General features: G+C 41.9%; 1 protein-coding gene across 2 annotated transcripts in view; it reads left to right on the forward strand.

Moving 5' to 3' along the window:
* The first annotated feature begins 3,442 nt into the window (after positions 1–3,442).
* LOC143782568 (cadherin-19-like) overlaps positions 3,443–22,789 on the forward strand; it is a 352,880-nt gene continuing 333,533 nt past the window's right edge. Inside the window, exon 1 of one of the 2 annotated variants that reach the window (XM_077270123.1) lies at positions 3,443–3,532. The gene's annotated coding sequence lies outside the window, so the exon portion shown is untranslated. The remainder of the gene's footprint in view (positions 3,533–22,789) is intronic. The other variant, XM_077270124.1, reaches the window with a different exon arrangement.

Here is a 22,789-nt window from a genome sequence, read left to right on the forward strand (position 1 = left end):
ACATTACTGTATCCACCAGCTGTTATATGATTTCAGCGGTTGAGTGAGTTTTCTTATTTGAGGAACTATATTGTAAAGTAGAATTTCCCTGAGCCTTCAATAGCCAAGAATACACAGTCATTCATTACAATAACAGCGTCCTGTAATAGTAAATACCTTGTGGTTAATGAACACATCTGTGCACGTCTTCTTTCTTACCCTTGGGGAATTTTTGTACAACAAGATTTCAATATACCCAAGACAGGATCCACATTCACTATTATTTACAGCATCGTGCAAAGGGATCCGATTTATCATGCTTGTAGGTACTGAACCTGTAAAATAAACATCACAAGCTAATTATACAGTGCAAGTAGCATGGCACCATTTTATATGTACAAGTCATCATGAGAAATGCTAAAAATAAAATGTTTATTTTAGGGGTATATAGAAATAATCTACATTCTCATCAACTGCTGCATTTACTATTCTGAGCTGAAATCTCCCAGCATTCCTGCAGTGTTGCAAAAATTTAAAATGCTTAGAATATATAGATACACTTTGTTCCAGTATCTGAAACCTTTATTCTGTTGTACTGTACAATATACAGGGTGAGCCATTTATATGGATACACCTAAATAAAATGGGAATGGTTGGTGATATAAACGTCCTGTTTGTGGCACATTAGAATATGGGAGGGGAAAAAAACTTTTAAAGATGGGTGGTGACCATAGCGGACATTTTGAAGACAGCAATTTTGGTTCCAACTTTATTTTTTCCAATGGGAGAAGGGTCATGTGACATATCAAACTAATTGAGAATTTTTCAAGAAAAACAATGGGGTGCTTGGTTTTAATGTAACATTATACTTTCATGAGTTATTCACAAGTTTATGACCACTTATAAAATGTGTTCAAAGTACTGACCATTGTGTTGGATTGTCAATGCAATCCTCTTTTCCCACTCTTGACACACTGATAGGTCCAACTGCACCAGCATATGGTCTCACAAGGGGTCTGAGGATCTCATCTCGGTACCTAATGGCAGTCAGGCTACCTCTGGCAAGCACATGGAGGGCAGTGCGGCCCTCCAAAGAAATGCCACCCCACACCATTACTGACGCACTGCCAAACCGGTCATGCTGAAGGATGTTGCAGGCAGCAGATCGCTCGCACAGCATCTCCAGACTCTGTCACATGTGCTCAGTGTGAACCTGGTTTCATCTGTGAAGAGCACAGGGCGCCAGTGGTGAATTTGCCAATCCCAGTGTTCTGTGGCAAATGGCAAGCATCCTGCATAGTGTTGGGCTGTGAGCACAACCCCCATCTGTGGACATCAGGCACTCAGACCATCCTCACGGAGTCGGTTTCTAACCGATTGTGCAGACACATGCACATTTGTGGCCTGCTGGAGGTCATTTTGCAGGGCTCTGGTAGTCCTCCTCCTGTTCCTCCTTGCACAAACGCTGAGGTAGCGGTCCTGCTGCAGGGTTGTTGCCCTCCTAAGGCCCCCTCCACATCTTTTGGTGTACTGGCCTGTCTCCTGGCAGTGCATCCAGCCTCTGTACAATACGCTGACAGACACAGAAAAACTTCTTTCTACAGCTCACATTGATGTGCCATCCTGGATGAGCTGCACTACCTGAGCCACTTGTGTGGGTTCTAAAGTTCGTCTCATGCTACCACCAGCATGAAAGCTCAACCAACATTCAAACGTGACCAAAACATTAGCCAGAAAGCATTGGTACTGGGATGTCGTCTGTGGTCCCCACCTGCAGAACTACTCCTTTATTGAGGGTGTCTTGATAATTGCCATTAATTTCCAGTGCTGTCTACTCCATTTGCACAACAGCATGTGAAATTGATTGTCAATCAGTGTTGCTTCCTAAGTGGACAGTTTTCACAGAAGTTTGATTTACTTGGAGTTATATTCTGTTGTTTAAGTGTTCCCTTTCTTTTTTTGAGCAGTGTATTATCAGGCATATGTATATATATATATATATATATATATATATATATATATATATATATATATATAATCAAATGCAACAAAATTGTGAATTAATATATAAATGTATGAAAACTATGGGAAAAATTATAACAACAATGAATAACAAAGAGAAATACTGTACGTAGAATTGAAATACGTAAAAAGCAAAGGGTGATTGGATGGGAAAAAGTGACACGAAAAGTATATGTATTAAAAAGAAAATGTAATTAATTAAATCCAAAATATTACTTTAAAAATATAATAATAATAATAATAATAATAATAATAATAAAATAATCAGTATGGTTTTAGCCATAGGTAAATATATGTCAGCAATGGTCAACACCTGATTCATTTTGATAAATACATAATTTTCCATGCTAGAATTGGCATCATCTGAGCTTAGAAAAGTATTGTAGCAACCACTCATGTATTTGTTACACTTACTGCTTTATCATCTTCTGCATGAGTTGCTTCACTGGGTATCATTGCCATCCAGATATATGATGCTGCTGCAGTAAGTACCTGGTAAGTGGCAGTGTCCAGAGGAAAGAGAAAGTCTAAGAGTGAGGAGGGTAAAAATACAAGTCTGGCCTAAGTTGTGAATCATTGTCATTATGATGGTCAAGGTTCTTTATTAATATGTGTTATTGTAAATGTTGGAGACAAACTGCAGACGTGAACACCAAATATTATCTTATTTTACAGTCATCAGAAGAAATCATTAAAGTGGTCTGAGTTGTAAGAAGAAGAAAAAAGATAACATTTTTAATCCAAAAATATGTCAACTTTGGGTAACTGAATTTGTAGATTATCTTTCACCACTTCATACTTTTAGTAGATCTTAGTATATCCCATGAAGCAACAATTCTGGACAATCTTTTCCTAACGCCTCATTCAGACATCTGAATGACTTACTTATCCAAATGGCTTCCATGCTATACTATGTTTCCCAGCTAAGACAACTCGTAAAATTCAGAAGACAAATGCATTTTTAGAAGAAAGTTATGCATTATTTTTCTATATATTAGCTTTCCTATATACCCAGGAACTGCAAAAGACATATCCAGTCCAAACTCTAAAATAAGAGACCATGAGATAGCATATGGCATGTAGAACAGTAATACACCCTAATTATCTCCCTCTATATAGACTTAAAAAAATTAAAAAAAAGCTAAATTTTCCCCCACACAACTGATTTTCTGCAGGAAGGCTACAAAACTAGACAAACAGCTTTGTGACAGAGTCAAACAGAGGACAGTGTCATTTAGGTTACAAATTACACTTGTACAAGATGCATAACTTACAAGGGTAGTCTTCTTCTTCAGCTTGAACTTTGCTTGCTGAAGCTTTCTGCATTTTAATCTAATGAGCTGAATGCACATCAGAGAAGTCTCATTATGCCATATACAAAAGTCCTTGTGTTCCGTGTTTACCACCCAGTACACCCAAAATAGCAGGCAGTAAAATACGAGGAGTTTTGTAAAACTGAACACAAGAGCTTTTTACTGGAAACAGGATGGACGATGTGGACTTTTACCAAACTGATACAAGAAAAAAGTGTGTAAGTATGCAATACTCCAACTTTCTTGAAAACATATTTCTACTTTTTGTAAGTGAATAAAACAAAAATTACAGTGATAATCGAGGATCTGAAGTCCTAACACTGCAAGCATGAAAGCCATAGAAATGTACATTTCATAAAGGCAACTTTTAACATTTTCTTACTGCAATATGATTTAGACAAATAATGCTTCAAAATCATTTAAATCTATTCCATGTGGATTTTAAGCTAAATATTTTTATTTCTAAGAAAAGGAAATGTTATATTAAAAAGATTCATGTACTTAATTTACTAAAATTATTTTTAATGACAGTTTAGGTATGATTACAATTAGCATACATTTTCTTTCAAGAGCTTATATACAATGATTTACAGAGAAGTTTATTTAAGATCAATATGTGAACCTGCTCTTATGCCATTTTTCCTCCCATATGCAGTGATTGTTACTAAATACAAACTATTCCATTGTTTGACCAGAAGTGTGAGGTTCAATATTTTGTAGCTTTGATGCCAATTAGTAATTATTGTTGCGAGAGTTGAGTTCTATTGGTTCCTTGGTACATATAAGATGTTTTAATTAATATTATAATTATTAGTGCCCATTCATGCTGACATATTTTTCTATCTATCTATCTATCTATCTATCTATCTATCTATCTATCTATCTATCTATCTATCTATCTATCTACAGTATCTATCTATCTATCTATCTATCTAAATCTATAAATAGTCATTATGAAAAGATGGAAGCAAAATATTCAAAATAACTTGATTCAGTATTGTGTATGATCGCCACAAACAGAATGCAGTTTGTTGTTTGAGGAATACTCTGCCAGTGTAAATGCACTTGTGTAAATAAATCATCAAGATCTGCTCACAATGATTGGCAACACAAAAGACAGATGGAAGGTGCAAACCACCTGTTAAGAAGAGATTCCAAACATTTTAAGAATAAACCAATATATTTTAATTGATATACATATTTAAAAACACTTAAAAAGACAGGGAATAAGACTTCCAAATAAGGGATGGGAAACTACTGTATGCCAAGAAATAGAAAGTTTAAAAATAGGTAGGTAGACACCTGAAAGATAGGAAGAGAGAGGGTGGTAGAGTGAGGCTGGGGGTATATGACAAGTAAATAAATATAGTTTTGATTGTCATGAAGTCCTTTAAGAGGCTCTGCAGAAAATGCAACTGTAGCTACTTGTCATGAATAGATGCCCATAAATTAGGTGTATATGCAAAGACCTTTTCGTCAGTAATACCTAACAAGTTATAAAAATATTAAAGTCATGAAGTAGTTGTATATTACCTCCTCACAGATAACAAATGGTAGTACAGTCAGGATTGCGTACGACGTTCCCCTCATACCCTTGTGCAAGTAAATAATCAAGATCCTCTGCCGGCAGCTCACAAAGATTTCCAGAAATTGTAATAGAATAGTTAACTAAGCATATTTTGCATCACCAGTAGTGATGAACGAGTGTACTCATTGCTCGGATTTTCCCGAGCACACTCGGGTGACCTCCTAGTATTTATTAGTGTTTGGAGATTTCGTTTTCATCACCTCAGCTGAATGACTTACAGCTGATAAACAGCTTGAATACATGCGTTGATTCCCTAGCAACCAGGCAACTCTTAAATGTACTTAGGCTGGCTAGTAGCTGTAAATCATTCAGCTGAGGTGATGAAAACTGAATCTCCGAGCACTAACAAATACTCGGAGGTCACCCGAGCAATGAGTACACTCGCTCATCACTAATCAGCAGCCTTCTATCTGTATTATATATCACAATATTGAACCTATTAGAAGTAACAATTCTACAAGTAAATATCAAACGTTTAGCGAGCCTTGCAATATGACTTGGAATAAAAGCCAAACCAGAATTCGAATTTGCAGACACAGTGTTTTGGGGAAGCAGGAAATCACACTCCCTTTTTTTATAACATGATCGTGGAGTATATAAAAAAATATGTATATAGTAAATAAGCCAAAATTGCAGAGCTTGTGGTAAAAAATATCAAAAAGTTATATGTGACAAATATGTGCCTTCTGAGCTTTTCACTGTGCCTGAAAATTATTTCCCGATTACATGTAGGGTGTTCGTGCACTCTGGAAAAAATAGACTTCAGTTTGTTGCAAAATAATTTTCTATTAGCTCTTAGAAAAATTTAAAACTTGGGGCTAAAGCAACAGTTTTGTGAGGAAAATGTTATTTTATTATTTTCACAGCTCAACATTATAAACTTCTGTGAATCACTTGGGGATTAAAGGTGCTCACCACATATCTGGATACATTGCTTGAGGGGTCTAGTTTCCAAAATGGGGTCACTTGTGGGGGGTAGTTTTGGCACATCAATGGCACTCCAAATGGGACATGACACCCGCTAATGATTCCAGGAATTTTACATTTAAAAAGTCAAATGACGCTCATTACCTACATACCATGCGCCAAAACTGTGGTTTTCTCCCTCATATGGGGTATCGACATACTTGGTAGAAATTGCAAAACAAATTGTATAGTTACCCTAATGAAAATAAATATTTTGTGCTAAAAACATCTTTGTGGGAAAAATGTGATTTTTTTATTTTTACAGTTCAACGTTATAAAGTTCTGTGATGCACCTGAGGGCTAGGTATGCTCACCACACATCTAGATAAGTTCCCTGAGGAGTCTAGTTTCCAAAATAGTGTCACTTGTGGGGGATATTCACTGTTTATGCACATCAGAGGCTCTCCAAATGTGATATGGCATCTGCCAATTGTGCCAACAAATCTTGCATTCAAAAAGTGAAATAGCACTCCTTCCCTTCAGAGCTCTGCTGTGTGCCCAGTGATTTTCTCTTTCATATGGGGTATCAGCATACTCAGGAGAAATTTGCACAACAAATTGTATGGAGCAGTTTCTCTTGTTACCCTTATGAAAATGCAATATTTTGTGCTAATAACATATTAGTGGGGAAATTTTTTATTTTTTTTATTTTTACGGCTCAACTTTATAAATTTCTGGGAAGCACCTGAGGGTTTAATATGCTCACCACAGGCACATCACAGGCTCTCTAAATGTGACATGGTGCCTGCCAATTGTGCCAGCAAATTTATGCATTCAAAAAGTCAAATGGCACTCCTTCCATTCCGAGCTCTGCCGTGCGCCCAAACAATGTTTTTCTCTTTCTTATGGGGTATCTGCATCCTGAGGAAAAATTACACAACAAATTTTGAGGTCCACTTTTTCCTATTACCTTTGTCAAAATAAAAAAAAAATTGGATCTAAAGTCAATTTTGTGAAAAAAAGTTAAATGTTAATTTTTATTTAAAAAAAAATTCCTGTGAAGAACCTGAAGGGTTAATTCACTACTTGAATGTAGTTTTGAGCACCTTATATTGCCTTGCGCTGGCGTGTACTCCGGAGGACAGAGAATGAACTTCAATCCAATATTGCGGCCAGCATGCAGCCAGCGGGTAAGGATAGGGTGAATCGAACACCCGAAAACCCCGCCCATATGACCCAAAACTGGTCCCGCCAAATTCAGGTGACAGGTTCACTTTAATCATTCAAGTGCACTCAACAAGGTCAACCAATAACAACCTCAATTTCAGCATGACATGGCATATAAATACATGTGTTTTTCTGTGTGGCACTCATATACTATATAATTACCATACATACCCATAATTCCACAGCCTTTCTTGCTGCAATTTTAGAATTGAGGTTAATTAATATATATATATATATATATATATATATACATTTGTGCTCACAAGTTTATTAGCCCCGGCAGAATTTTTGCTTTCTTGTCCTTTTTTCAGAGAATATGAATGACACCACTAAAATGTTTTCTCCACTCATGGTTGGTGGTTGAGTGAAGCCATTTATTATCAAACTTGTGCTTTCTCTTTTTAAATCATACAGCCAACCCAAAACATCCAAATCACCCTGATCAATGGCTTACATACCCTTGTGAATTTGGCTTGATAACATCCACAGAAGTTGACACAAATGGGTTTGTCTGGCTACTAAAGGTAACATCCTCACCTGTGACACCTGTTTGCTTGTAATCAGTGTGTGTGCATAAAAGCTGAGTGAATTTCTGCGATTCAGACAGACACTTGCATCTTTCATCCAGCCACTGACATTTCTGGATTGTAAGTCATGGGGAAAGCAAAAGAATTGTCAGCAGATCTATGGGAAAAAGTAGTTGAACGGCATAAAACAGGAAAGGGATACAAAAAAAATCAGAGGAATTGATAATGACAGTCATCAGCATTCAAACTGTGATTAACAAATGGAAAATCAGGGGTTCTGTAAAAACAAAACCACAGTCGGGTAGACCAACAAAAATTTCATCCACAACTGCCAGGAAAATTGTTCAGGATGCAAAGAAAAACCCACAAATAAAATCAGCTGAAATAGTGGACTCTCTGAAAACTAGTGGTGTGCTGTTTCAAGATAATAAGGAGGCACGTGAAGAAAAATGGGTTGCAAAGTCGAGTCGCCAGAAAAAAGCCAGTACTGCACAAATGCCACAAAGTATCTAGCCTACAATATGCAAAACAGCACAGAGACAAACCTCAAAACTTCTGGAATATGGTAATTTGGAGTCACGAGTAGTGTTGAGCATTCCGATACTGCAAGTATCGGGTATCGGCCGATACTTGCTGTATCGGAATTCCGATACCGAGATCCGATATTTTTGTGATATCGGGTATCGGTATCGAAACAACATTAATGTAAAAATGTGTAAAAGAGAGAATTAAAATAAAAAATATTGCTATACTCACCTCTCCGACGCAGCCTGCACCTTACCGAGGGAAGCGGCAGCGTTCTTTGTTTAAAATTCGCGCTTTTCTTTCCTTTACGTGAGTCCCGGCTTGTGATTGGTTGCGTGCCGCCCATGTGACCGGGACGCAACCAATCACAGCAAGCCGTGACGTAATTTCAGGTCCTTCAGGATTTTAAAATTACGTTCCGGCGTTGTGATTGGTTGCGTCGCAGTCACATGGGAGACGCAACCAATCACAGCAAGCCGTGACGTAATTTCAGGTCCTTAAGGATTTTAAAATTACGTCCCGGCTTTGTGATTGGTCCGCGTCCCGGCAACATGGCCGCCATTAACCAATCACAAGCCGTGACGTCACGGGAGGCTGGACACGCGCGCTTTTTAAAATGGGCGCGTGTCCAGCCTCCCGTGACGTCCCGGCTTGTGATTGGTTGCGCCGCGGTCAACCAATCACAAGCCGGGAGGCTGGACACGCGCCCATTTTAAAATTTTAAAATGCGCGCGTGTCCAGCCTCCCGGCTTGTGATTGGTTGACCGCGGCGCAACCAATCACAAGCCGGGACGTCACGGGAGGCTGGACACGCGCCCATTTTAACATTTTAAAATGCGCGCGTGTCCAGCCTCCCGGCTTGTGATTGGTTGACCGCGGCGCAACCAATCACAAGCCGGGACGTCACGGGAGGCTGGACACGCGCCCATTTTAAAAAGCGCGCGTGTCCAGCCTCCCGTGACGTCACGGCTTGTGATTGGTTAATGGCGGCCATGTTGCCGGGACGCGGACCAATCACAGCAAGCCGTGACGTAATTTCGTCACGGCTTGCTGTGATTGGTCCGCGTCCCGGCAACATGGCCGCCCTGACCAATCACAAGCCGGGACTTCACGTAACCAAGTAAAAGCGCGAATTTTAAACAAACAACGCTGCCGGTTCCCTCGCTGAGGTCCAGGCTGCGTCGGAGAGGTGAGGATAGCGATATTTTTTATTTTAATTCTTTCTTTTACACATTTATATGGATCCCAGGGCCTGAAGGAGAGTTTCCTCTCCTTCAGACCCTGGGAACCATCAGGAATACCGTCCGATACTTGAGTCCCATTGACTTGTATTGGTATCGGGTATCGGTATCGGATTGGATCCGATACCTTGCCGGTATCGGCCGATACTTTCCGATACCGATACTTTCAAGTATCGGACGGTATCGCTCAACACTAGTCACGAGACCAAAATTGAACTTTTTGGTTGCAACCATAAACATTACATTTGGAGAAAGGTCAAGAAGGCCTATGATGAAAGAAACACCATTCCTACTGTAAACCACAGAGGTGGATTGGAGATGATTTGAGGATGTTTGAGCTACAAAGGCACAGGAAACTTGGTCAAAGTTGAAGGAAAGATGAATGCAGCACATAATTAGCAAATACTTGGACGTTCCAACATGGCATCAATCCAAGACACATGGCCTAGTCAACCTGTCATTGGCTACAGCAGAAAATAGTGAAGGTTCTGAAGTGGCCATCTGAGTCTCCTGACTTCAATATCATTGAGCCACTCTGGGGAGATCTCAAGCGCGTAGTTCATGCTAGACAGCCCAGGAATTTACAGGGTCTGAAGGCTTTTGTCAAGAACAGTGGGCAGCTTTACCATCTGTGAAAATAAAAAATCTCATTCACAACTACCACAAAAGACTTCAAGCTGTCATTGATGTTAGAGGGGGCAATACATGGTATAAGAAATGGGGTATGTAAGCTTTTGATCAGGGTCATGTGGATGTTTTGGGTTGTCATTATGATTTAAAAAAAGAAAACACAGTAGTTTGACAATAAATGGCATCACTCAGCAACTAACCATGAGTGGAGAAAAAATTTTGGTGACATCATTCATATTCTCTGAAAAAAGGCCAAGAAAGCAAAAATTCTGCTGGGGTATGTAAAGTTTTGAGCACAACTGTATATGCTATGCAGATATTCCTGTGTACAATTCCCGCTACTTGGTTGTGGCATTCTGTATACGCTGTTCCTACTTGCATTTTGCATCCTGCCACTAGGTGTTGGACTGTTTCTAAGGTTTCTTTACATAGTCTGCACCTTGGGCCTTGACTTGAGTAGGTAGATTCCTGCTTCTATGGATCTGTTACTTAGTGCTTGCTCTTGTGCCACTATAATTAGTGGCTCTGTGCTGTCTCGGAATAAACGTACTCCAACCATTGATAGGATTTCTCCATGTCAGCCACCTCCATATCTGTCAATGGTACTTCCCATGTAGCGGCTTGTCTTGCAATGGGTAATTGGTTTGCCACAACTGAGGATTGTACTGTGTGTGATGTTAAGGTGCAGAAAAAGGAGGAGAGGACACTTGATGCAGTGCTTGCCAACCAATGGAGCACATGATATTTCTGGCCCTCTTCTATAAGGCGTACTGCTGTGTGACTGCCAAAGTAAGGGAGTTAAGTAGCCTATTAAGAAACAGATGTTGAAACTTGTCTTTAACAGGATGAGACAGTCTTTCTTTAGTAGAGCTTTCAGTAACATTACCACCTAACCCAAGTACACGTTGAACACTAAACCTATTCCCCCTTACACCACAACCCCCTTTTTTCCCACTCACATTGGATGTTTTCTTCTCTTTTACCCAGCTATTTCACAACCCTAGGCCCAGACCTGTTTGTCACCTGTCACTAAGTTATCAGTCAGTATTTGTTTGATGAGATAGTGTTTCTGGACCACACTATTAGCGGAAAGAATTCGGATTCAAACATGTGGGCTGGTGTCTGTACCACACTTTTAACAGAAAGGATTTAGAATCTGAAATGTGGCTGCACCAAAGTTTTAGCACAAACAATTTAGATTAGATAATATGAATATGGCCTCCTGCTTGCACCTCAATATTATCACAAACAATTTAGATTAGGAAATGTGACCTTCTACCTGCACTGCAATATTAGCACAAACAATTTAGATTAGGAAAAGTGGCCTCCTGCCAGTACAATATTAGCCCAAATAATTTAGATTGGGAAATGTGGCCTCCTGCCAGTGCCAGAATATTATCACAAATGATGTGTTAGATGTTGGGATTGTCCCACTGCACCAGACAGATCACAAACATTGCCAGGTGCTGTGGTCTCCCATTCAGCTCCAGCCAAGGCGAGTGCTGCTAAGCACAGATGTCGGTCCAAGCGTCTTGCTCAGGCTCGTGGTATACACTTGGTTACTGCAGGTTCTCCAGCCAAGTCTATGGGAACCTGTGATATTCTGGTGCAGTCCTGTACTCCGGAGTCTAAGTCCAGAGATCACCTTACTGAGCATGTCAATGATGAGGCGCCTTCTCATTGGTGGCCAGACATTATCTGCTCTGGTGATGTGGCAGCTCCGGATTGGCCCATGGACGATGCCACAGCCAGCTGAGCATAAGTTTTTGGGTTGGAACCTAGGGTTTAAAAGGCCCTCAGCGGCGCATGTGGGTGCGCTAGTATCACTGATGTGTGGTATTTGTGAGTGGATACTTTACCACTCTGTTTGCACGTGATGCTCTATACACTAAGAGTTCTTTCATTGGCAGGTAGGGTTAGGACTGGGTAGCTACCCCTTTGCTAAGAATCTGTTTCCTCCATGTGTGCAGTTAGCACAGCTTAGTTACAGAGCAAGTCCATCCCTCGGGTTACACCTCTCAGGGAAAGCATCAGGTCTTTGCACCTAGCATCACATTAGTTCTTTCCTTTGGCTCTGCATCTGCTTCATTCTTGTGTGCGATTGGCACAGTTTAGTGGCAGAGTGCGCGCAACCCACATGCTATCATCCCTGTGCTGGTTAACAGGATATAGTACTCAGGATATTGAGTGCAGTACCTCTCAGTGAAGTAACTGAGCTTGATACTTTGCGTTCTGTTCATACTGTGTGGAGTTAACACAGTCTGATTAAGGTTAACACTCACTGCTTTGTCCCGCCATTGTTCACACTGGCAGCAGTTATACATCTCTGCACGGTGGACCCCGGGTTGCGATTGCAGTTTAATTTATATTTTATTTAGGGTAATCCTCCAACCCTAATAACATGTGCCTTTCTGCATGCATCACAATATTAGTGTAAACTAGTGTATTAGTTACAATAGCTATATTTTTACATTCTTAAAGACCAACCTCTCTTAGAGCATGGATGCTCTTTCTCAGGTAAGTGACGATCAGGCACTGGGTCATGCAAGATGTAAAAAATCACATGCTTTATTAGATCAAGTTGCTTTCAACCATTCTCTATGGTCTAGTACCAATGTTCTTGTTTTCATTATAGAACATTTGACAGTAAATTGCGATAAATATGGACATTAAAATCCTACAAAACACTGTCTTGTTTGCCAGCTTTCCTTCCTAAGCAGCACTACATTTTCTCAGGATTTCAGAATTTATGTCACCTCCTTTGCGGGACTAGACGATGAAGTCTAGTCTTTGTAGACAAGGCAGACTAGCCTTTGCTCACAATGAGCATCAGTAAGATTTGAGTGTCCATGACCAAATTCACCAGTCTTGGAAATGTTCCAAGCAGACCCAGTCAATTTTCTGTAGCATTTTAGCTTGTGTAAAAGTCACTCTAATAGTTACTCTATCAATTATTGACTGACTTATCAAAGCAAAAGTCACCATGAACAGAAATAGAAGACAAGCTGGGGAAATATCCAAGGGACAGAAGCAATAAAACAGAGTCACAGTACCATTATCTAAATGAATTTTAAGAGCAGAAACAATAATTAGGAGCTGTCATAAAAGCTGCCATTCTTCCTCCAGACTCTGTGACCTTGATTTCCAAGACCGAGTGTGAAGTATCCACAATCAGTGTTGGTTTGGGGAGCCATATCATCTGCTGCTGTAGGTCCACTGTGTTTTTTCAAGACCAAAGTCAGGACAGCTGTCTGCCAGGAAATTTGAGAGCACTTCATTCTTCCCTCTGACGACAAGCATTCTGGAGAAGGAAATTTCATTCTCCGGCAGGAATTGGCACGTGTTCACACTGCCAAAAGGGCCAAATCCTGATTTAAAAACATCAGTATCACTGTGCTTGATTGGCCAGCAAACTCGTCTGACCTTAACCCCATAGAGAATCTATGGGGAATTGTGAAGAGGAAGATGGGGACACCAGACCCAACAATGCAGACAAGCTGAAGGCTGCTATCAAAGCGACTTGGTCTTCCATAACACCTCAGCAGTGCCACAGGCTGAATGCCTCCATGCCATGCCCCATTGATGCGGTAATTGATGCAAAAGGAGCCCCAACCAAGTATTGAGTACATTTACTGAACATATATTTAAGTAGGCCAACATTTCTGATTTGAAAATAATTTTTTCAAGCTGGTGTTATAGAGTATTCTAATTTACTGAGATAATGAATTTTGGGTTTTCATTGGCTGTAAGCTATAATCATCAACATTAACAGAAATAAACATTTGAAATACAACACTTTGTAATGGCGCTGTATAATATATGAGTTTCACTTTTTGTATTGAAGAACTGAAATAAATTAACTTTTTGATGATATTCTACTTTTGTGAGAAGCACGTGTACCTTATGACACATCTATCAAATGCTGGTGCAAAGCTGAATCTTTATGATGGTATTCCACTTTTTCCATTAGTGAACTTTATTGGAAGGAGATCTATAAAAGATCAATTAGTTGATAGTTTTCATTGACACCCAAAACCATCTGACACATCATTTGACAGTATAGTTGTGTGCACCAAAATGTGTGATGGCTGAAAGTTTTATAGATGTAGATTTTTCAAAGGTACAACCTATTTTCATTTGAAACATTACAGCTGTGGGCTTCTAGACTAGTCCCCTGATGAATGTCCACATAGTTAGCAAGGCTGAAAAAACACATTTGTCCATTCAGTTCAGCCTATATTCCGTCAGAATAAATCTCCAGATCTACGTCCTTCTAAAGAACCTAATAACTGTAAGATACAATATTGTTCTGCTCCAGGAAGAGATCCAGGCCTCTCTTGAACCCCTCAACTGAGTTCGCCATCACCACCTCCTCAAGCAAGGAATTCCAGATTCTCACTGACCTAACAGTAAAGAATCCTCTTCTATGTTGGTGGAAAAACCTTCTCTCCTCCAGATGCAGAGAATGCCCCCTTGCGACCGTCACCTTCCTTGGTATAAACAGATCCTCTGAGAGATATTTGCATTGTCCCACATGTTTGAGACAAAACGCATGTGGGCACAATTCATTACGATTATGTAATGTAAATTCTATTCATTTCTGTTTGACAGTTCATTATTATCATGTGAATGGCATCTTCATTATTTTTCTATAATGTATATTTTACTTACTTTGCGACAATTTTCACATATTGTTAATTTACAGCCATTCCTACTGTTGCATAATAGCACAGTTTATTATTTACTATAGGGTATTTTTCATACATTGTTCATTATCAGCTATTTTGATCATTTCATGGGGACAGCTTATTAAGATTTTATGATGATTTTTTTATTGAGATATAGTGCATTAGGATCATGTGATCTGTTTACTGTGGCACTTGTTCACTAACAGTAATTTATATTACTACATGGGGCACAATTTATTGTATGTGCCACTTAGTGTGCTTAACGGTCCTATATGTAATTAAATATACTATATTTCAGAAGTGGAAATCATGATTGAAACAGTATGCACAATTTATATATCATAATAGTCACCTGATTACAGTCACAATTCTGTACTTTATGTCTGGATTGAACACGATAAAATTGAGAAATCTATATTTATCTAGTGTATGGTTTAATTCAAGAACTAAAGTTAATGTAATTCCTATCATTATATTAGAATAGTTAGTTATTTCCATTGAGCAGGGATTAATGAATACAAGTAATAGCCATAAAATCCATTATTTTAAAGATTAAAAAAAAGTGTTTTAAAATACTGGAAAAAAAATTGAATCACCCTCATTTTTCCCATTAAAAATAAATAAATAATAAAAAATAAACATATGTGTTATCATTGCATCCATAAAAATATGATGTATCAAAATAAAAAAAGCATATTAACCTGACTGGTAAAAGCCATGGATAGAAACATTTTTTGATGATTTTCACACAAAAAACAAGCCTTCATTTTGCTCCAACTCGACCAAAAAATGAAACTGTTATGAGTATCAAAACAAGATGATACAAGGGAAATTTATACAGGACTTTACTTATTTTTCTGTTTGCAGAATTAACTTACAGGCAAGAAGTTGATAACTACCTGTCTGTCCTGCCTGGAGCAGATCTGTGCTGGCTGAGAGTGGTCACGGACTGCTCCTGCCAACGGTCTGCTCTTTGACTTTGTGTCACTACCCATGTCATTCTGATGGACAGTTGGCTTCATATTGCCTATCTGCAGGGAGCCAGCTGTCAATTTGCATGATATCTGCAATGACGCTCCATCAAGAAAGCGGAATGGAAGAGGAAGAGCTGCTTTGCTGACACAAGGTCAAGTGAAACCACAGAATCACCAGTAGGAGAGGTCTGTGATTAGTAATGGTAGAGCACTAAAATGATGGAGTGCTCAGTACTCGCATCTAGCAGGTTGAACGCTCAGATAGGTTTAACTTGAGTATCGAGTATAATGGAGATCAACGGATAACTCGAGCATTTTTCCAGAAGACCCTTACATGAGTGCTGGGGGGAAGGAAAAATGCTTAAATGGATGTAAACAGAGCTAAAATGGAATTGGGAAGACCCTTGGACCCATCTCTGACTCCAAGGGAACAATGTTGTCAGAGTACTTCTTCACTTTTTACAGACTGACAGTAAAACACTCAAAACAAAAAATAAAATGGATTTTACAGGAAAAATAAGTTAGGAAACATTCTTTCCTTGTATATTAGGGTATATTAGTCAAAGTGGGTCCTTCACCCCTTAATAGCTCTCACCGTTTTTCCCGGTCACCTATGACTACAGTAAATGACATAGTAGAGTGGGAGCCAAAACTACACCCACCTGTAGTCATCAGTAAATATAATTTTAAAATTTTACTACCTTATCTGGCACGTGGTATGTTCCATGGTCAGACACACTTGTTTAATTTGTGAAGGACAGACTCTGAAACTCACAAAGCCTATGCGGACAATGTAAGAACTTCCAAAAATTAGAAGGAAGAGGGACTTTGCTAAATGCTATATTAGAAAATAGCAAAAAGGGACCTAAAACATAACATTTAATAGACCCATTAAAATGACATAGCACAATATATCCATAATGATATTCCCCCTTGGGATGAAACGCGTAGGGAGGTGGTCCTGATTATGAACAGTCTATGGAATTCGTTATGATCCATTGGTTTTTTCGGTCTAAACACAATAAGAGGGTAAAGCTTCCATGTGGCAATTTCATCAACTGGTGAGATTGTTGAAATTTTTATGTAGCCTTATTTGTGTTAGCATACTTGGAGATCTTCAGTAGTGTTGAGCGATACCGTCCGATACTTGAAAATATCGGTATCGGATAGTATCGGCCGATACCCGAAAAGTATCGGATATCGCGGATACCGATACCCGATACCAATACAAGTCAATGGGACACCAAGTATCGGAAGGTATCCTGATGGTTCCCAGGGTCTGAAGGAGAGGAAACTCCTTCAGGCCCTGGGATCCATATTAATGTGTAAAATAAAGAATTAAAATAAAAAATATTGATATACTCACCCGTCCGGAGGCTCCTGCACCTTACCGCTGTTAACCGGCAGCCTGCTTTGCTTAAAATGAGCGCGTTCAGCACCTTCCATGACGTTATGGCTTCTGATTGGTCGCGTGCCGCTCATGTGACCGCCACGCGACCAATCACAAGCCGCGACGTCATTCTCAGGTCCTAAATTCCTAGAATGAGGAGTTTAGGGCCTGAGAATGACGTCGTGGCTTGTGATTGGTCGCGTGGCGGTCACATGAGCGGCACGCGACCAATCAGAAGCCGTGACGTCATGGAAGGTGCTGAACGCGCTCATTTTAAGCAAAGCAGGCTGCCGGTTACTACCAGGGCGCGTCAGAGGGTGAGTATATCCCTATTTTTTATTTTAACTCTTTATTTTTTACATGGATATGGATCCCAGGGCCTGAAGGAGAGTTTGCTCTCCTTCAGACCCTGGGAACCATACACTGGGAACTTCCGATTCCGATTCCCGATACCACAAAAGTATCGGATCTCGGTATCAGAATTCCGATACCGCAAGTATCGGCCGATACCCGATACTTGCGGTATCGGAATGCTCAACACTAATCTTCAGTGGTACTGATATCTTTATATGTATGCTGGTATTTAACAGTTGCATGAATATCGTTATGGATTTATGCAATTGGTTTGTCTGCTATACCTGAGCAAGAATTCTTTTGTTCAAAGACTGCTAGTTGAGTGCAGTGAACTGTTTAAAATTTATATCTTTTGTCTCTTGACTTATAGTCAGATAAATGTTTGATTAATTGTTGGTTAATATACATGTTTTGTCTTTTATGTTGTGCTATGTCACTTTAATGGGTCTATTAAATGTTATGTTTTAGGTCCCTTTTTGCTATTTTCTACTTAATTTTTGGGCATTATTTTCTTATATATTTGATTGGTAATTAATCCTTGGCTAGGCAATAAATGCTATATTAGACATAAAGAAGGCCCTCATACACATTCTGTTAAAATGGTTAGGTAATTGGACTCCTAGACTCATAAAGTCTATGAACTAAGTGCTAGGGCTGCCACAAATTAGAAGGAAGGACTAAAATACACCATGAAAGACACTTAGAGGAGGCCCTCAGAACACCTTTTTTCCCTTTTTTAAGGATTTTGACTTGTAAACTGAAAAAAGCATGTGCACTAAGTGCAAGAATATATGTGTTAGGAGTCGAGTTTCCTCTGCTGCACAGGAGGAATCTCGATCCGTGTCGGCCGCAGTGGAGCCTGCTCAGCGGAGACGTCGGTCCCAGCGTCTCACTGAGTCTGATTCAGTGCCAAGGGTTATTGCTGCCTCTCCAGGCTCTGCTATTGTACCCTGTACTGATCTACGGTGAACAGGCTTTTCTGGGACTAAGTCCTGCTTTGCACACACTGAGCATGCCCAGGGTAAGATCTCTCACTGGAGATCAAGGGTCACATGTTCAGGTACTGCAGCCAAATCTATTGGTCTTTCTAGGAAGGTCCTGTAGGTACGCAGGCTCTGTAGCAGTTTCTCATTTGTCCTCTTTTGGAAGGTCCTGTACGTGCTGCTGCTATTTAAGGCTCGCATGGCCGCACGGCCATGCGCTAGTATCTTCTAAAGTTACATGCTTTGCGCCACTGTGGTCATATGCGTGAATGTGTTCAGGGACCCGGCTGAAATAAGCCCCTAGAATGCTGGCACCTCCGGCGAGGAGTGTTGTGTGCATGCATGACCACTGACTGCTCTCTTCTGGGTAGTTAGCCTGTGTCTCTGTGAGAGTTAACAGGGCACAGAGCTTTGCTTTCTCGGCCGCTCTGTGAAGCTAACAGAGCTGGTTAATACCACCATATTGAGCCGCCATTCACTTGGCGGCAGGATATTTCCTGCACGGTGGTCCCCGGGTTGCGAACGCACCAATCACATCAATAAATATATTCGGTGCATTCCGCAAACCCTAACAGTATACTAGCGCCAGGGTCTGGCTAAGTAATGGCGGACGAACAGCGATTGCAGGGGTACATCCAGCTGCTGGAGAGCCAGTTGGCGTCTCTCGAGCGTGCAACCTCGGCGGTGGATGTTACCGCAATTGCTGTTCAGGCTGCTAGCATGGCTGCAGCAGCTTTACCCACTGCCACCTCTGTTCCGACCTTATCCCACCTTCCGTTGCCTGAAAAATTCTCTGGGGACAGTAAGTCCTGTAGGGGATTCGTGAGCCAGTGCGGTATACATCTCGAGCTCCTGGCTACACGTTTTCCCACAGAGCGGGCAAAGGTGGGATTTGTAATTTCTCTCCTATCGGACAGCGCTTTGGAGTGGGCTACGCCGCTGTGGGAGCGCAACGATCATGTGGTGCAGAGTGTTCCTCGGTTTCTGGGCACTCTGAAGCAGGTCTTCGTAGGACCTCAAGTCACCCATGATACGGTGCTCCAACTGCTGGCATTGACTCAGGGTTCGACCATGGTCAGCCAATTTGCCATTCTCTTCCGGACTTTAGCATCTGAGTTGGAGGGGTCAGATAAAACCCTCATCCCAGTATTTTGGAGGGGGCTGGCTGACCATGTGAAGGATGCTTTGGCCACTAGGGAGATTCCCGCTACACTGGAGGAGCTCATATCTATATCAACTCGCATTGACCTTCGTTTTCACGAGCGAGGGTTGGAGCGAGCCCAGTGTAAGCAGAGGTTTCGGCTGGCTCCCACCTTTGCCAGACCTTTGGAATCTCCGGTCCAGGTGCTCGAGTCACATGAGGCCATAGGGGGGTCGCAAGGGGGGTCTAAGTCCCAGGCCGCTCATGCCCTTAAGGTCTGTCTTGTTTGCCAGCAGTCCGGACATCTTGCCTCCAAGTGTCCGCAGCGGTCGAGGAAACGTCAGCGTCTAGTGGCAGTTGGAGGAGGTACTTTAGACACGGCGACGTTTACCTCAAAATTGTCCTTCAAGGGGAAAATTACCATAGGCCCATCCACTCTTATGGTAGAGCTTTGAGTGGACTCTGGGGCGGAGGGTAATTTTATGTCTTCCGCTTTCGCTCAGCGACACGCAATACCCCTGGTGATGCTCGCCAAGCCAATAACCATTCGAGTGGTAAATGGGTCGACACTACCTTCACAGATTACACACCAAACCATCCCTTTCACTCTTTCTGTATCTCCATCACATCAGGAGATTATTTCTCTTTTGGTCCTTCCTGAGGGAGTTGATGAGGTCCTGTTGGGGATACCCTGGCTTCGTTTTCATTCTCCTCATATAGAGTGGTCCTCAGGGAAAATTTTGGGATAGAGTAAATCCTGTGAGGGTAGATGTCAGAGGGAGTGCGTTTAGGTTGCTACAACTGAGGTACCCGGAGATCTTTCCTCTCTCCCCAAGCACTATTGGCCTTATGTGGACGTGTTCTCCAAAAGGGCTGCGGAGACCCTTCCGCCTCACCCCCCCTATGACTGTCCTATCGATCTCTTGCCTGGTGCTGAGCCTCCCCGGGGTCGAGTCTATCCGTTATCTTTCCCGGAGACGAAGGCAATGTCTCAGTATATCCAAGAAAATCTGGCAAGGGGTTTTATTAGGAAGTCAGTATCACCTGCAGGGGCTGGGTTCTTCTTCGTGCAGAAGAAGAGTGGAGAATTACGTCCATGCATTGACTACAGGGGTCTTAACGCCATCACCATTAAAAACAAGTACCCACTACCCCTGATATCAGAGCTCTTTGATAGGCTACGGGGAACAAGAGTATTTACTAAATTAGATCTGCGGGGTGCTTATAACCTGATTCGCATCCGTGAGGGGGACGAGTGGAAGATGGCTTTTAACACCAGGGATGGGCACTATGAATATCTGGTGATGCCCTTCGGGCTCTGTAATGCCCCAGCCGTTTTCCAAGACTTTGTGAATGACATCTTCCGGGAGATGCTCACCACCTCGGTCATAGTCTATCTGGATGATATTCTCATCTACTCTCCAGATATTGACTCCCACCGGAGAGATGTTTGCAAAGTCTTCGACCTCTTACGGGCAAACTCCCTCTATGCCAAGTTGGAGAAGTGTGTGTTTGAGCAGGAGTCCTTGCCATTCCTTGGTTATATCATCTCTGCCCAGGGTTTGGCTATGGATCCTGCCAAACTACAGGCTGTGATGGAGTGGCAGGAACCTCATTCACTTAAAGTGGTTCAGCGCTTTATGGGGTTCATCAATTACTATCGCCAGTTCATTCCACACTTTTCAACTTTGGTAGCTCCCTTGGTTGCTCTCACCAAGAAGGGAGCAAATCCCAAGTTGTGGTCGGAGGATGTCTCCAAGGCATTCCTTTCGATTAAGTCACACTTCACTAGCGCTCCTATTCTACATCGCCCCAATGTAGATAAGCCATTTATTATGGAGGGGGATGCCTCATCCTTTGGTGCTGGAGCAGCCCTTTTCCAAAAGGATGCTCAAGGTCGGAAGCATCCTTGCTTCATCTTCTCCAAGACCTTCACACCAGCGGAGAGGAATTATTCCATCGGGGACAGGGAGTTGCTAGCAATGAAGTTGGCTTTTTCTGAGTGGAGACACCTCTTGGAGGGAGCTCGCTTTCCCTTCCAAGTATTCACCGACCACAAAAACTTGGTGTACATACAGACGGCCCAGCAGCTGAATTCTCGCCAGGCCAGATGGTCCCTGTTCTTCTCCCGGTTCCATTTTACTCTCCACTTTCTCTCTAGGGAGAAGAACATTCATGCCGACGCCCTCTCCCGCTCCGTAGTGTCATCTGAGGAGGAGGATGAGGAGCCTCGGCTTATTGTCCCCTCTGAGAGCCTGAGAACCGTGGCCCCGGTTTCACTAGAGTCTATGCCCCCGGGCAAAACTATCGTACCAGCGAATTCGCGACCGGAGGTTCTCTCTTGGGCTCACTCGTCCAGAGTGGGTGGACATTTTGGAACCAAGAGGACATCTGAGCTTTTGGCGAGGACGTACTGGTGGCCGCATATGGCCCGCGATGTCGGGGGCTACATTCGGGCGTGTGTCTCCTGCACCCAGAATCGGTCTTCACGACAACGGCCTGCTGGGTTACTTTACCCCATGCCGGTGGCAGACAGGCCCTGGGAGATGGTCGGGATGGACTTTGTGGTGGGTTTGCCCAAGTCTCGCGGCTGTACCATCATTTGGGTCATCACTGATCATTTCTCGAAAATGGTGCATTTGGTGCCGCTAACACGGTTACCTTCTGCACGGGCCTTGGTGGCGTTGTTCATTAAACATATCTTCCGCTTACATGGAATGCCTGATAAAGTTGTCAGCGACCGGGGCCCCCAGTTTGCGTCTCGGTTTTGGAGAGAGCTCTGCCGTTTACTCAGCATAGAGCTGAATCTCTCCTCTGCATATCATCCCGAGATGAATGGGTTGGTAGAGAGAACCAATCAGACTCTGGTGACATACTTACGTCATTTTGTCTCTGCTAGGCAGGATGACTGGGCATCTTTGCTACTTTGGGTGGAATTTGCCTTGAACAACGCCGTAGCCGATTCCACTGGTCAGACTCCTTTTCTCCTTAATTACGGCCAGCATCCGTGTGTTCCTGTGCCCATGCCCGTGTCATCCACCGATTCTAGGGTGGCAGACTGTTATGATCCTAGTGGTAGAGGATCTCTGATATTCCGGCAAGATAGGATAGCAAAAACATAAATACTGCTCTAGGGAGGTGGAAACTGGGCTAACCGCATACCTGATCCTAACACACACAACTAGAAGCAGCCGGTGAACGTGCCTACGTTGGTTCTAGACGTCTCGAGCCAGCCGGAGAACTGACTACCCCTAGAGGGAAAATAAGACCTCACTTGCCTCCAGAGAAATCAAACCCCAAA

The sequence above is a fragment of the Ranitomeya variabilis genome, chromosome 6, assembly GCF_051348905.1.
Source record: "Ranitomeya variabilis isolate aRanVar5 chromosome 6, aRanVar5.hap1, whole genome shotgun sequence".
NCBI classification, from domain to species: Eukaryota; Metazoa; Chordata; class Amphibia; order Anura; family Dendrobatidae; genus Ranitomeya; species Ranitomeya variabilis.